Here is a 12,917-nt window from a genome sequence, read left to right as displayed (position 1 = left end):
TTAGGTCTTTGCCCATTTTTTAATTGGATTGTTTTTCTGCTATTTAATTATAAGAGGTTTTTATGCTTTTCAGATATTAACCCCTTATCATATGTGGTTTGCAAATATTTTTTCCTGGCTAATAGGTTGCCTTTTCATTTTGTTGATAGTTTTCTTTGCTGTGCAGAAACTTGTTAGTTAATGTAATCCCATTTATTTATTTTGGCATTTGTACTCTGAGCTTCTGGTGAGATGGCCAGAAAAAACTCATTACCAAGGCCAGCATCAAGGAGAGTTTCCCCCATTTTCTCTGGTAGGAGTTTTATGATTTCAGATCTTATGTTTAGGTTTTTTATCCATTTTGAGTTGAATTTTGTGTGTAGTTCAGATGAGGGTCCAATTTTATTCTTTTGCATGTGGAAATCTGTTTTTTTCAGTACTATTTATTGAAGTTACTATTCTTTCCCCATGTGACCTCTTTTACTGCTCTTCTTAGGGAAGAAATTTTGGTCTTAGTGGCAATAAATCACTACCTAATTGTAACGAATTTAGGATACTGATAGGCAATTTTCTCCCTATTCTTTTGTGGTAGCTTAAAAGGTGAACAAACAAGCATGACCAGGCAAAGCAAAAAGAAACTCAATTTCTTAAGGGATTTATAGTTGTACTATATTTTTTATCCTCATTAGATATTTATACCATTTCTAGGAAGGGTCATAGGTCTTGACATACACTGTTTAAGTGGAATAGATAGAGGAAATGGTGGTCAATCTCATTAGTTTCCTTTTATTTAAAAAAGTCAACTTTATGTGATGGTAATAGAGTTAGATCCTTTGTAAGGGATATTCTCAAGGACTGCCCTTGAAAATGACAACCTCATAGGCACTGATCCCATGTTCAGTAATGGTGATTCTGTCTTTTATTAGTCAGGGTTCTCCAGAGGGATGGAACCAATAGGATGTATGTATATATACAAGGGAGCTTATTAGGGACAATTGAGAATTGGTTCACACAATTATAAAGCAAAGTGTCTAGAAGCTGGGGAAAGAGAGAAGCTGATAGTGGCTCAGCCCAAGTCTGAAAGCCTAAAACCAGGGAAGCTGACAGTGCATCCTTCGATCTGTGGCTGAAGGCCTGACAGCCCCCAGGAATCTCCTGGTGCAAGTCCCAGAGTCCAGAGGCTGAAGAACCTGGAGACTGATGTCCAACGGAAGGAGAAGAGGAAAGAAGTGTCTGGCACAGCAAGAAACAGAGAGCCAGAACACTCAATAAACAAGCTTAACCTTGCTTCTTTTGCCTGCTTTTTCTAGCTGCACTGGCAGCTTATTGGATGTGCTCACCCACATTGAGGGTAAGTCTTCCTCTCCCAGTCCACTGATTTGAGTGTCAATCTCCTCTGGCAATACCCTCACAGACACACCCCGAAACAATACTTCACTAGCCATATAGGCATCCCACAATCCAGCCAAGTTGACATCTAATCTTAATCATCACATCTCCCTTGACTAAATCTGTACTATTATCTAATACTGGATTAAAGAGTATTTGTTGATTGCTCTGTTTACTTAAGGACTTCTTAGAATATTAAATATGCTAATATATAATAACTGATGTTCAAGAGGGATTACATGTTGCATTTCCTAAAATTATTCGATCACTGGGTTTTTCTTCCCATGTAATTTCTTAATAGCAGTGTTCTGCTGAACAATTATTGTGAAGTTAGTTGTGATCTAGAAATGAGCATCTTCTGTGTTAAAATAAGTCACCTGTCTCTGTTTCAAACAATAGTCTCAGGAGAATTGCTATATTTAATGTAAAAAGTAATAGAATCCATATAAAAGCAATGACTATAGCTTTGAAGTAACTGTTAAAAGGATGGATAAATGAACAAAGAGTAGTAAGGCAATATCTACATCTTTGACTATTCCCCCAACCTGTTTCTGGCTAGAATGAACATTGAGAATTGTCCAGCTGATATTCCATTGTGAACAATGATACAGTCGTACAAACAATGAGCAGGTTCTCAGAAGTTCTAGCCTCTCTCTCAATTTCTGGCTGTTGCATATCTTGCTTCCTGCCTCTAAAATATTATTTGCCTCACTTTTCACTTACCTAGATCCTATATCAGTTCAGATATCTGCCGACACATCACTTCATTAAGGAAGACTTTTCTGACAGTTTAAATTAGGGTAGATGTTAATTCTACATGCCTCGAAAATACTCTCTGCTTACGTTTACTGCAGTCTTTAAGGTTCTATGTTAAAACTGCCTATCCTTTGATTCTCCTACTAAGATATAAACTCCTTTGGGCAATGACACTATCTTGTGTGTGTGTGTGTGTGAGAGAGAGAGAGAGAGAGACACACACACACACACACACACACAGAGTTTCGCTATTCTTGCCTAGGCTAGAGTGTAATGATGCGATCTCGGCTCACTGCAACCTCCTGGGTACAAGCGATTCTCCTGCCTCAGCCTCTCAAGTAGCTGGGATTGCAGGTGCCTGCCACCATGCCCGGCTAATTTTTTTGTATTTTTAGTAGAGACGTGTTTCACCATGTCGGCCAAGCAGTTCTTGAACTCCTGACCTCAGGTGATCTGCCCACTGTGGCCTCCCAAAGTGCTGGGATTACAGGCGTGAGCCACCGCGCCTGGCCTATCTTGTTCTCTCTTATATACCCAGTACTCAACACTGTGCCTGGCATACAGAAGCCGCTTAATAAGGTTTCGGTTGTTTGTCCAAACTGTCCATTATTTACATAGCTAATTTGTGGCAGATCTAGATTGATATCCAGAGCTCTTTGCGTACGGGGCATTTGTTTTCTACCGCTTTGAGAAACAACTCCCTTCACACACACACTCACCTAAACACACAGTTATTAAAATCTACTCTTGAAAGTATCACATGGTTCAGATTGACAATCTTTGTTAGGGAAACACCCACAACTAATGTAAATGATTGTAAATCCTTCCACTGAAGTGTGACAGAAGTTGGCACCACATGTGGTGTTTCTGCTGCAGTGAACTTTGGCCCAGGAATGGGCCCTGATGCATTTCTCATGTGGTGGAACAATAATAATGTGTACGGTCCAGCCATGTGGAATGGATATGTCATGGGGGAACTGCACAACTATGTCCTCCTCCCATCTAGCAATATTATACACAAATATGTCCTCCTCCCATCTAGCAAAATTATGCACAAATATGTCCTCCTGCATAAAATATATCTAAAACATAGTTACTTGTTCACTTATGTCAGCAGCAATGAACCATTTTGCAAGTGTTTCTAATAATGAAAAGAATTAACATTTTAAATCTTTTCACTCAAGAGTGTTTGAACTCAATTTTCATTATGTGTTGTAGTTTGTAATGTATTTGTGCTACAGAACAATGGGTCATTCATTCTCAGCTGCAATGATGAATTATGCAAGAGTTTCTAAGTGCTTTTCTTTTCCTTAATCATTTTCGTGTTCAACTTTCAGATTGTCATAGTATTACACACCACTGCATCTGAGAGGAGGAAAGAAGAGAATTTGACAATAGCTCCTACAGCTGTACAGAATACACTCTATACCCTCCTCAGTGAGAAAGTTTATTTGTAATTCAGATAGCATAGGCTGAACACATGATCCATTCATTGTAATTGTTCACCCCTTTTAAGTGGATTTGACGTCTGAAGACCTTAACTGCCAAGTTTCTACCTTAATCAGAGGTTGTTGATCACATGGTGTTTTAAAAAGCAATTAACATTTTAAAACTAGGAGACCTAGCCTCAAAATCCATATTTCTGTCTTCTCTTGAAAAATCCATGTATCTGGAACCAGATGCTCATGCAGCATAAAATCCATAGTGGGGTCACTGTTGCCTGTCCCTTTCACTTGTAAGTATCTCTAGTCCCCACACCCACAGGTTCCTACCTTTTATGTTACCTCTTTGGGTCTCTTGGCATTGAGTTCTTAGTATCTAGATGAAATATTTCTGTTTATATAAATAATAATAACTTTGTCAATCAATTAAATATGTCTAAACAAAATCTACTTTCAAGATCAATTATTATTGAGTTCTTTCATCTTTAAGTGCTGGGAGGTATTTTGTACAAATAGGATGATATTAAAACCAGAACAAGTGAGCTTTTGGCCAATATTATTTTGTGTATGACTCAGTTTAGAGCAGTAAGAGTTTATTGAACATCTACGAAGCCCTGGGGATACAGCCATCTGCTTTTGAGAAACTTACACTTCTTTTTCTGCCTATAATCAGTCAACTCTCTACAAACCAGTAACAGGACTGTGGATTTGGGGTAAGCAAGGCTACAATCTGTTAAATAAAACAGAATTGGAAAAATTGAACTTCTTTTTAGCCATCTATTTAGAATTGTGTTAGTTCATAAATAACGATCATAGACTTTTTATCATAATTAAAGGAAACATAAATCCTTAGTCATATTCTTTAATTTGGGGGAAGTAAAAGATGTTTTGTGAGTAAGTACTTTTCTTCTTAGGGAAAAAAAAAGAATCTTTGAAAAGTAAGTTTCGTTTGTTCTCTCATTGAGCATAATCACAGAAAGTAGGTCATTGCTTCTCTCACCAAATTAACTAAATATGTTAGCCCTTGAACTTTAAATAAAAGTCATATTTTAATGCTAGAATGGCCATGGTTTTCTTCATCTATTCCCTAGCTGTTTACAAGTTCTTTGACCAGCTTTATTGCTTTCAAAATGCTTCACGGTGTTTCATCTCTCCTACTGTCAAGGCTGAAGGACACAGAAATTTGCCAATTCCTGACACCAGCTCCCCTGCCTATGGCCATCTGCACTTTTACTTTAGAATTTTTCATTAGTTTGATCTGATTTTCTACAATTGTGCCACCATGTAAAATGGATCCTGAATGGGTAGACAAAGTTGTAAGTCAATTATATTTTTCCTCCTGACCTGCTTATTTTTTTTAAATACAAATACCTGAAAATTGTATATTATTGAACTGAATATTAATGCATTCTCTCCTGTTTCTCAGTGTTTGTTATAAAACTTTATCAAGTGGCAGCATGAAACCACAAAAGCTTTTGCACAGTTTTCAAATAAAGCACAATAATCTAATAAACCAATCACATTTTCTAAAATCAAGTTCAAAACAATACCTGGAAGTACATTTTTTTCCATAAATTTAGAGAAGACATCAAAAGTAAACAGGTACCATTCAAAGATGAACTTTATATAACAATAATAGATGACACTATTATCAAAGAACTTGCACAATCAACTGCAGTGTTAATATCAAGTGTCAGCCTCAAAGAGAAAGCAGGAAGTTATTGGCAAAATATTTTATTAAATACAGGTCATTGTTGTACAATGGTATGAGACGTGGAAGACCAATTACTGACATCTGTAATTTTTAACATTATTCTTAATCTCCTTTAAAATTCCCGTGGTCCTTATTACCAATACCTTTTCCTCATAAAATGGTACTAGTCTCACAGGTTAGTGGAAATTGTATACTTAGTAGTGTCTCTCTATAGCTATGTTGTCTCTTTTTTTAGCCTTGAATAAGCTGTAAACTAACTAAACTAATTAATATTTTTGTTCCTGAGATTGTCTCCAAATAGATACCTTCTCTCTATTCAGTGAATTTCTAAATGTTTCTGCTTTCATCATTCCACCAATGGATCTGCTTTGGCTGAGGTATCTAAGAAATCACACGTTGTCAAATTCAACAGATCCTCTCCAGTTTTATTTTGCTTGAGGTTTCTTCAGGGTTTGACCCTCTCCTTGAAACCTTTTACCCTGTGTGACACAATATCTCCTACTTTCTCTCCCTTCCTATACGTCTTAGTTTCTTTTGTAGACTTCTCTTCTTCTGCCTATCCCTCAACTAATAAAACACATTTTATTTTAGGCCTTTCATGTGCTCATCCCTTCCTTGAGTGATCTACTGCGTACTTAACCTGAACATATATGACTATGTCACTAGCTTTCAAAGCTGTATCTTCTGTCTGGATCTTTCTTTTTTGTCCCACATTCTTATGGCCAACTCTTGAACACACATTTGCATTTAGATGGACTTCAAATGCAGCTCACAATTTGCACCCAAGGCTGATCTTCCTCTTTTTTCTTTTCCATGGTGAAGAATACCTTGATATATGCAAAACAGCAAGTTGAAACCTGGAACAACTCTGATCATCTTCTTCTTCTTGAGTCCAATCACTTACTCCAGAAAGGTAGGAAATAGTTTTAGAGACCGCTAACTTTCTGTTCCCGTGGCCAGTTTTCTATCCCACTTGAAACAGTCCCCTCAGATGTTTCATCTGGGCAATCTAGCTCAACTTGAGCTCCTCCCACCTTCCCTAAAGAGCAAGACAATAACTTCTTGAAATGTCAATCTGTTGTTACTACCCTCACTTAAAATCTTTCATGGGCTCAATGCCTAAAACAGAAGTTTAAATTTTTTTTTAATAAAGAAAATATTGAGTGGAAACCTAAACTGATAAAAGCTAAGCAGTTTTTATTTCCCAGTAGGCCCTGATGTGTCTTTACTCTTTGTATTTTGAAAACCCCGAGCCTGCAATATGAAATCCAAATTCTTAATGCAGCCAACAAGGCTCTCCCTACCTTACATGTCCCTGCCCTCACTTCCCCGTTATCCTGCTCTCCACTACATTGATCTCTCTGTCTTTCCCAAAACTGGCTACTTTTGTTCTGGGCTACGTTGCTGTTCCACATCTCTACTGGCTGCCTGAATGTCCTTCCTCACCTTGTTCGACCAATCACATCTGGCTCATTTTTGAGATGCAATGAAACTGTCCCCTCAGAGGTATATCTCAAGGCTCCTCTTGTTCCCTACACGTTGTCCCCACAAAAGCATTGATTGGTCTGCTTCTGAGCTTTGTAGTATTTTTTATGCGTCTATATGTTTTGTGTATTTCTCTATTTTATATATACATCTATTTTAGGTTGTTTATGGGCTAATCTCTCCCAGTAGACTGTGAACTCCATAAAGGCAATTGCTATATTCCAATACCTTCATCTGGTACCTTTTACAATGATTTTAGGAATTTGCCATTTTCTGAATATGTTACTTCTACTAAGATGCAAATATACTTATAACCCATTCTGAACAGTTCTGCAGTGCCTCTTATGGTTACTTTAGTTATAATGTTAATAAATGGCAGCCAAGTGATTTATCTTCATAGATTTGTATTTAAAGTCTTGGAATATTTTTAGATCATCCATTCATTTATTTAGTTATTTAATGAGCATTAATTGAGAACCTATAGTGCACTAGGCTGAAAAGTGGAGAAAAGAGAGGATATCCATTTCCTTGTGTTAAGGCTTGCCATCCCAGTCCAAGGTGATAGCTTTCAAACTTAACAGCTTATGGATCCTTTGAAGAGAAACTAAATTTTGCTTTTAATACACTAGTCCCTAGAATAGATGGCAAATTTCAAGAAAGAAAGAATAGGCTGGGTGGGTGGCTCACACCTGTAATCCTAGCACTTTGGGAGGCCAAGGCGGGTGGATCACCTGAGGTCAGGAATTCAAGACAAACCTGGCCAACATGGTGAAACCCCGTCTCTAATAAAAATACAAAAATTAGCTGTGTGTGGTGACGGGTGCCTGTAATCCCAGCTACTCGGTAGGCTGAGGCAGGAAAATCACTTGAACCCAGGAGGCACAGGTTGCTGTGAGCTGAGATTGCGCCATTGCACTCCAGCCTGGGCAACAGAGTGAGACTCCATCTCAAAAAAAAAATAAAAGAGAAAGAATAAAGCCATAAAGGCTTCACTATTCTGCTATTATTTTTGAATGTGTTTATCATATTGAAGTCAGTGTCAGCTCAGAAGAGATGCTCATAAGATGCAAAATTATAACCAGAATTCATTTGCTGTCTAAAAATTCCATGACATCTTCTTTTTATTAAGGTAACTATAAGGAGACTTTGGACTTTAGTATTTCATATATATTCCTTATATATATGAATAAAATAATTTTTATCCATTTTGGTGGGATAGTTTATGTGTCTGTCGGTTATTAGACTGGGAATTACAAAGTAATTATTATTATTATTTCCATTAAAAATCCCTGAGTTGATGATTTCAACACAAACAAAACAAAAACCAAAAGCCCCTTTGACAAAGATTGTTCACGCCTGCCAAACCCAAACTCACATATTCACATGTTTGTGCAATAAGCATAGAAAACACTTAGCTTTTCCCAGACTGCTTGTATTTTTAGAAAAAGGAAAGGGGAAGCTAATATTTATTTAATGTTGATTATGTGCTAGTATGGTACCAGATGCTCTCCTTTAATCCTCACAAGAAACCTTGAAGCAAGAGGTATCACCTCCATTTTCGCCAGTGAGAAAAATAAATCTCAGGATAAAGTAGTTCATCCCAGATTTCTCACTAGAAATCGGCAGAGCCTGATTTAGAACTCAGGGCTCCACTGTCCATCCATAATCTTTCTACTATGCAATACTGCCTCTGGTGCAAGTGCCCAAGGTCTGTAGGGGCTAATATTATCCAAGAAAATAGGCTAAAATATCCCAGCTTTTCGATAATATCACTTTAAGCCTGACCTTCTTGTTATTATTTAGCCCAGGGGCACACTCTTATCTACTTACTGTTATGATTCACTTTTCACTGTGTGTAGTTCATTTGTAGTTCTCTCCTAAGATTTTGAAGCCTCTTAGAATTGAGCTTCATGATGTAATATACACAATATATAGGTCTATTAATTGGAAATCACAGTTTAAAAAATTATTTTTTCCATCAGTAAAACGAATGTGGTTTTCTTATTATATGAGAGAAAATACAGAGTGAAGAGTTTCTTCTTTTGCCTTATTTGACCGCAGTGCAAAGTTATCCTTTAATTTTATGTTCTTTTTATTTATTCTATGCTTTGTGGTTACGAAGCCTTTTGGAACTATCACATCCTTTTCTGCTGAAACGTTGTGCTAGAGCCCAATATTCGTGTACCATAGAAAGAGATTTGCCATCCAAATACAAGAATGCTGCCAGGAAGGTCAGTGCTACAGCAGAATATATTTGGGCCAGGACCTAATGTGCATTTTGATAGTTTTTATTTGAATCAGGAATTTAATATTATGATTTTATTTCAAAGCATTAAAATACATGGCAATGATTTAGCAGTGGAATCCTGTGTAGAAATTTTAAAAGATGCATCTCTTACCTGATTTCCATTATTTCTCTCCAGATCATATTAAATAATGTTGGGTTTCCAAATATTCAGGAAGCATCTAAATATAATTCATTAGCACTTAATCACAAACTTACTATAATGCCGCAAATCTACCATGAGAGTAAGATGATTACAATCTTTTCTGAGGCAAACAAAAAATATGAAAATTTAAGCTTGTGCTTTTCATTGAGTTGTTGGGTGAAGGAAGACCACTATTAAACCAAGTTGCAATCTGAACTAATGGAATAATGAACAGGAGGAATCAGGTTTATATTTGCATATGTCTGATTTTATGTTTCCATAAGCTTTAATTAAAAAAGCCTAAATTCACAGCCCTTTAAATTATAAATTAATAACTGAGATTTTGAAATACTTATCATATAAACAGCTTTATTATGCTCTACAGTTTCTACTAGATTCTGCTTTGAGTTCTTATCAGTTTTATTTTATAGAACAGAGAATCATCAAAAGAGGAAACTCATTTTTTGTAGATAGTAATAGCACAAGAAAATTATCATTTATGCAGCCAACAGACACATGAAAAAATGCTCATCATCACTGGCCATCAGAGACATGCAAATCAAAACCATGATAAGATACCATCTCACACCAGTTAGAATGGCGATCACTAAAACGTCAGGAAACAACAGGTGCTGGAGAGGATGTGGAGAAATAGGAACACTTTTACACTGTTGGTGGGACCGTAAACTAGTTCAACCATTGTGGAAGACAGTGTGGCGATTCCTCAAGGATCTAGAACTAGAAATACCATTTGACGCAGCCATCCCATTACTGGGTATATACCCAAAGGATTGTAAATCATGCTGCTATAAAGACACACGCACACGTATGTTTATTGTGGCACTATTCACAACAGCAAAGACTCGGAACCAACCCAAATGTCCATCAATGATAGACTGGATTAAGAAAATGTGGCACATATACACCATGGAATACTATGCAGCCATAAAAAAGGATGAGTTCATGTCCTTTATAGGGACATAGATGAAGCTGCAAACCATCATTCTGAGCAAACTATCACAAGGATAGAAAACCAAACACCACATGTTCTCACTCATAGGTGGGAACTGAACAATGAGAACACTTGGACACAAGAAGGGGTACATCACACACTGGGGCCTGTTGTGGGGGGGGGAATGGGGAAGTGATAGCATTAGGAGATATACCTAATGTAAATGACGAGTTAGTGGGTACAGCATACCAACATGGCACATGTATACATATGTAACAAACCTGCATGTTTGTAACCTAGAAATTAAAGTTTAATTTAATTTAAAAAAAAAAAAAGGAAAAAAAAAAAAGAAAAAAGAAAATTATCCTAATGCTTATCCTGTCCTCTTCCCTGCTCAGCACCAATAACTTCTTGGGTGTAAAGATTTGTTTAAAGATACTGACCATCTCCCCCTACTACTAATCTCCTTCCCATCTCCTCATTGCCCCATCCCCAAAACAAACAACCTGCATCTGATAATGGGCAGCAAACAGATATTATTTTTTAGTGAACTAAGTCAAGACCAGCAAAGCATAGGCTTGCCTTATATTTATATGTATAATATATAAATATGTATATATTTATATACATATATGTATAAATATATTATTACATATAATATATACATATAAATATGTATATAAATATAAATATGTGTATATTCATACTTACATCACATGATGTATCATCCATGTCATTTGATATATATAAAAGTCATACTGTTTTTGCCTAAACTTCATGTTTGATGGCAGAACCAAATCTAGAACTCAGGCTAATATTTCCAGGCTAATATTTATACCCACACTATACTGTTGCTTATGCTGGATTCAGCTAGTGATTTTTCTAGTTTGCATTGTGCATGTAAATATATATATGTTGCCTCAGTATTTCTACAGGTTTTAAGGGAAATTCATTAATTCCACAAATATGTATTAAGAACTGACTATGGGCTGGAGATATAGCTAAAAGCAAGATGAACAAATTCCTTGCTTCACAAGGCTTAAATTCTAGTAAGGGATACAGGCAATCAATAAGTTGACAAATCTATAATATAGTAATAGGTATTCAAAGCAGGGCAGGGAGATAGAATATTTTGGAAAGTACTTCATGAATGCATTGTTCTTTTGTATAACGTTTTCAAATGAAAATGGGTTTGAGACATTTTGAGAGAATCTTTGTCCATTTAGTGTTGCTGTAACAGAATACCTGAGGCTGAGTAATTTATAAAGAAAAGAGGTCGATTGGCCGGGCGCGGTGGCTCAAGCCTGTAATCCCAGCACTTTGGGAGGCCGAGACGGGTGGATCACGAGGTCAGGAGATCGAGACCATCCTGGCTAACACGGTGAAACCCCGTCTCTACTAAAAAAATACAAAAAACTAGCCGGGCGAGGTGGCGGGCGCCTGTAGTCCCAGCTACTCGGGAGGCTGAGGCAGGAGAATGGCGTAAACCCGGGAGGCGGAGCTTGCAGTGAGCTGAGACCCGGCCACTGCACTCCAGCCTGGGCAGCAGAGCGAGACTCCGTCTCAAAAAAAAAAAAAAAAAAAAAACGAAAAGAGGTCGATTTAGCTCATGGTTCTGAAGGCTGAATACAAGAAGCAAGGCACTGGCACCTGCTTGGCATCTGGCGAGGGCTTTTCATGCTGAGTCATAACATGGCAGAAAACGTCAAAGAGCAAGCGGACATATGTGAAGAAGCAAAACCTGAGTGATGTCCTCGCTGTTTAACAATCAACTCATGCAGAAATATTCCTGCAAGAAATAATCCGGTATTCAGAGATTGAGTCTCCCAGCTCCAGCTTGGTGTTGTTTCTCAAGTCATTCACTGCCAAGGAACAACACCAAGCCCTTCATGAGAGACCCACCTCCATGATCCAAACACCTCCCACTAGGCCCCCCTTCCCAATACCACCACACTGGGGATCAAATTTCAACATGAGTTTTGGTGGGAACAAATTCAAACCACAGCAGGAAAGTATGAACAGAAAGTATGCTTTTATCCGTAGTACTTTGGACTTCATTCAGTATATTTGCACTCATGCATGCACAGACATATACACACACAATGTGTTGGTAAGATTGGTATGATAATGGCTTTTTCGATGCATTGTTAAAATGCCATTTTAAATAGAGTTCATTACTTTTCATTATGAGTGTTGTCATTTTCACTCTAATTTATTTCAATGACATTGTCATCTAACATTGTTCACATATTTAAGTGCTGATGAAAAATTCTTTGAAAAGCCAGTAGATAAAGAAAAAAAAATACAATAGAAAGACAGCAAAGGAGAAAACACACTGAATTCTCAGTACAACTGTAAAGAAGCTTTTTCCATTCCTGGGGAATTCTAGTGTGTTATAGAGAAGAAGGAAGAATTTTATGCTTCCTCTCAGCCTCTTCTCTCAGGAAACAATAATAATGGCATTTAGAGCTCCTGAGTGGCCTTGAGGCAAGAAGAAAGTGTTTTCTTTTTCTTCCCCTAATTGTTTGAAATATCTGAGGGTTTCTCTCTACAATTTAAAAAAATATATAAAGTCAATAATGCTAATAACTGTAATAACCAGTAATATCAAGCTCTTACTATGTTCCAGGCAGTAGGCTAAGTACTTTACATAAAATTATTTCATTTAGTGAAAACAAAAACCCCATGACTCAAACGTTATTATGTTTATGTTATGAGTAGGAGTCCTGAAGAGGTGAAATACCTTGCTCAAGGTCACGTATGTAATCAAG

General features: G+C 37.1%; 1 protein-coding gene across 1 annotated transcript in view; it reads left to right on the top strand.

Annotated features, from left to right (window-relative positions):
* LOC105475663 (MET transcriptional regulator MACC1) overlaps positions 1 to 12,917 on the top strand; it is a 201,942-nt gene that overhangs the window by 82,471 nt on the left and 106,554 nt on the right. Inside the window, 1 exon segment of the mRNA XM_024790911.2 lies at positions 6,103 to 6,193. The gene's annotated coding sequence lies outside the window, so the exon portion shown is untranslated.

The sequence above is a fragment of the Macaca nemestrina genome, chromosome 4 (assembly GCF_043159975.1).
Source record: "Macaca nemestrina isolate mMacNem1 chromosome 4, mMacNem.hap1, whole genome shotgun sequence".
In the NCBI taxonomy this organism is placed as follows: domain Eukaryota; kingdom Metazoa; phylum Chordata; class Mammalia; order Primates; family Cercopithecidae; genus Macaca; species Macaca nemestrina.
The sequence above is the reverse complement of the archived record's forward strand: the minus strand, read 5'-3'. Positions and strand labels throughout refer to the sequence as shown.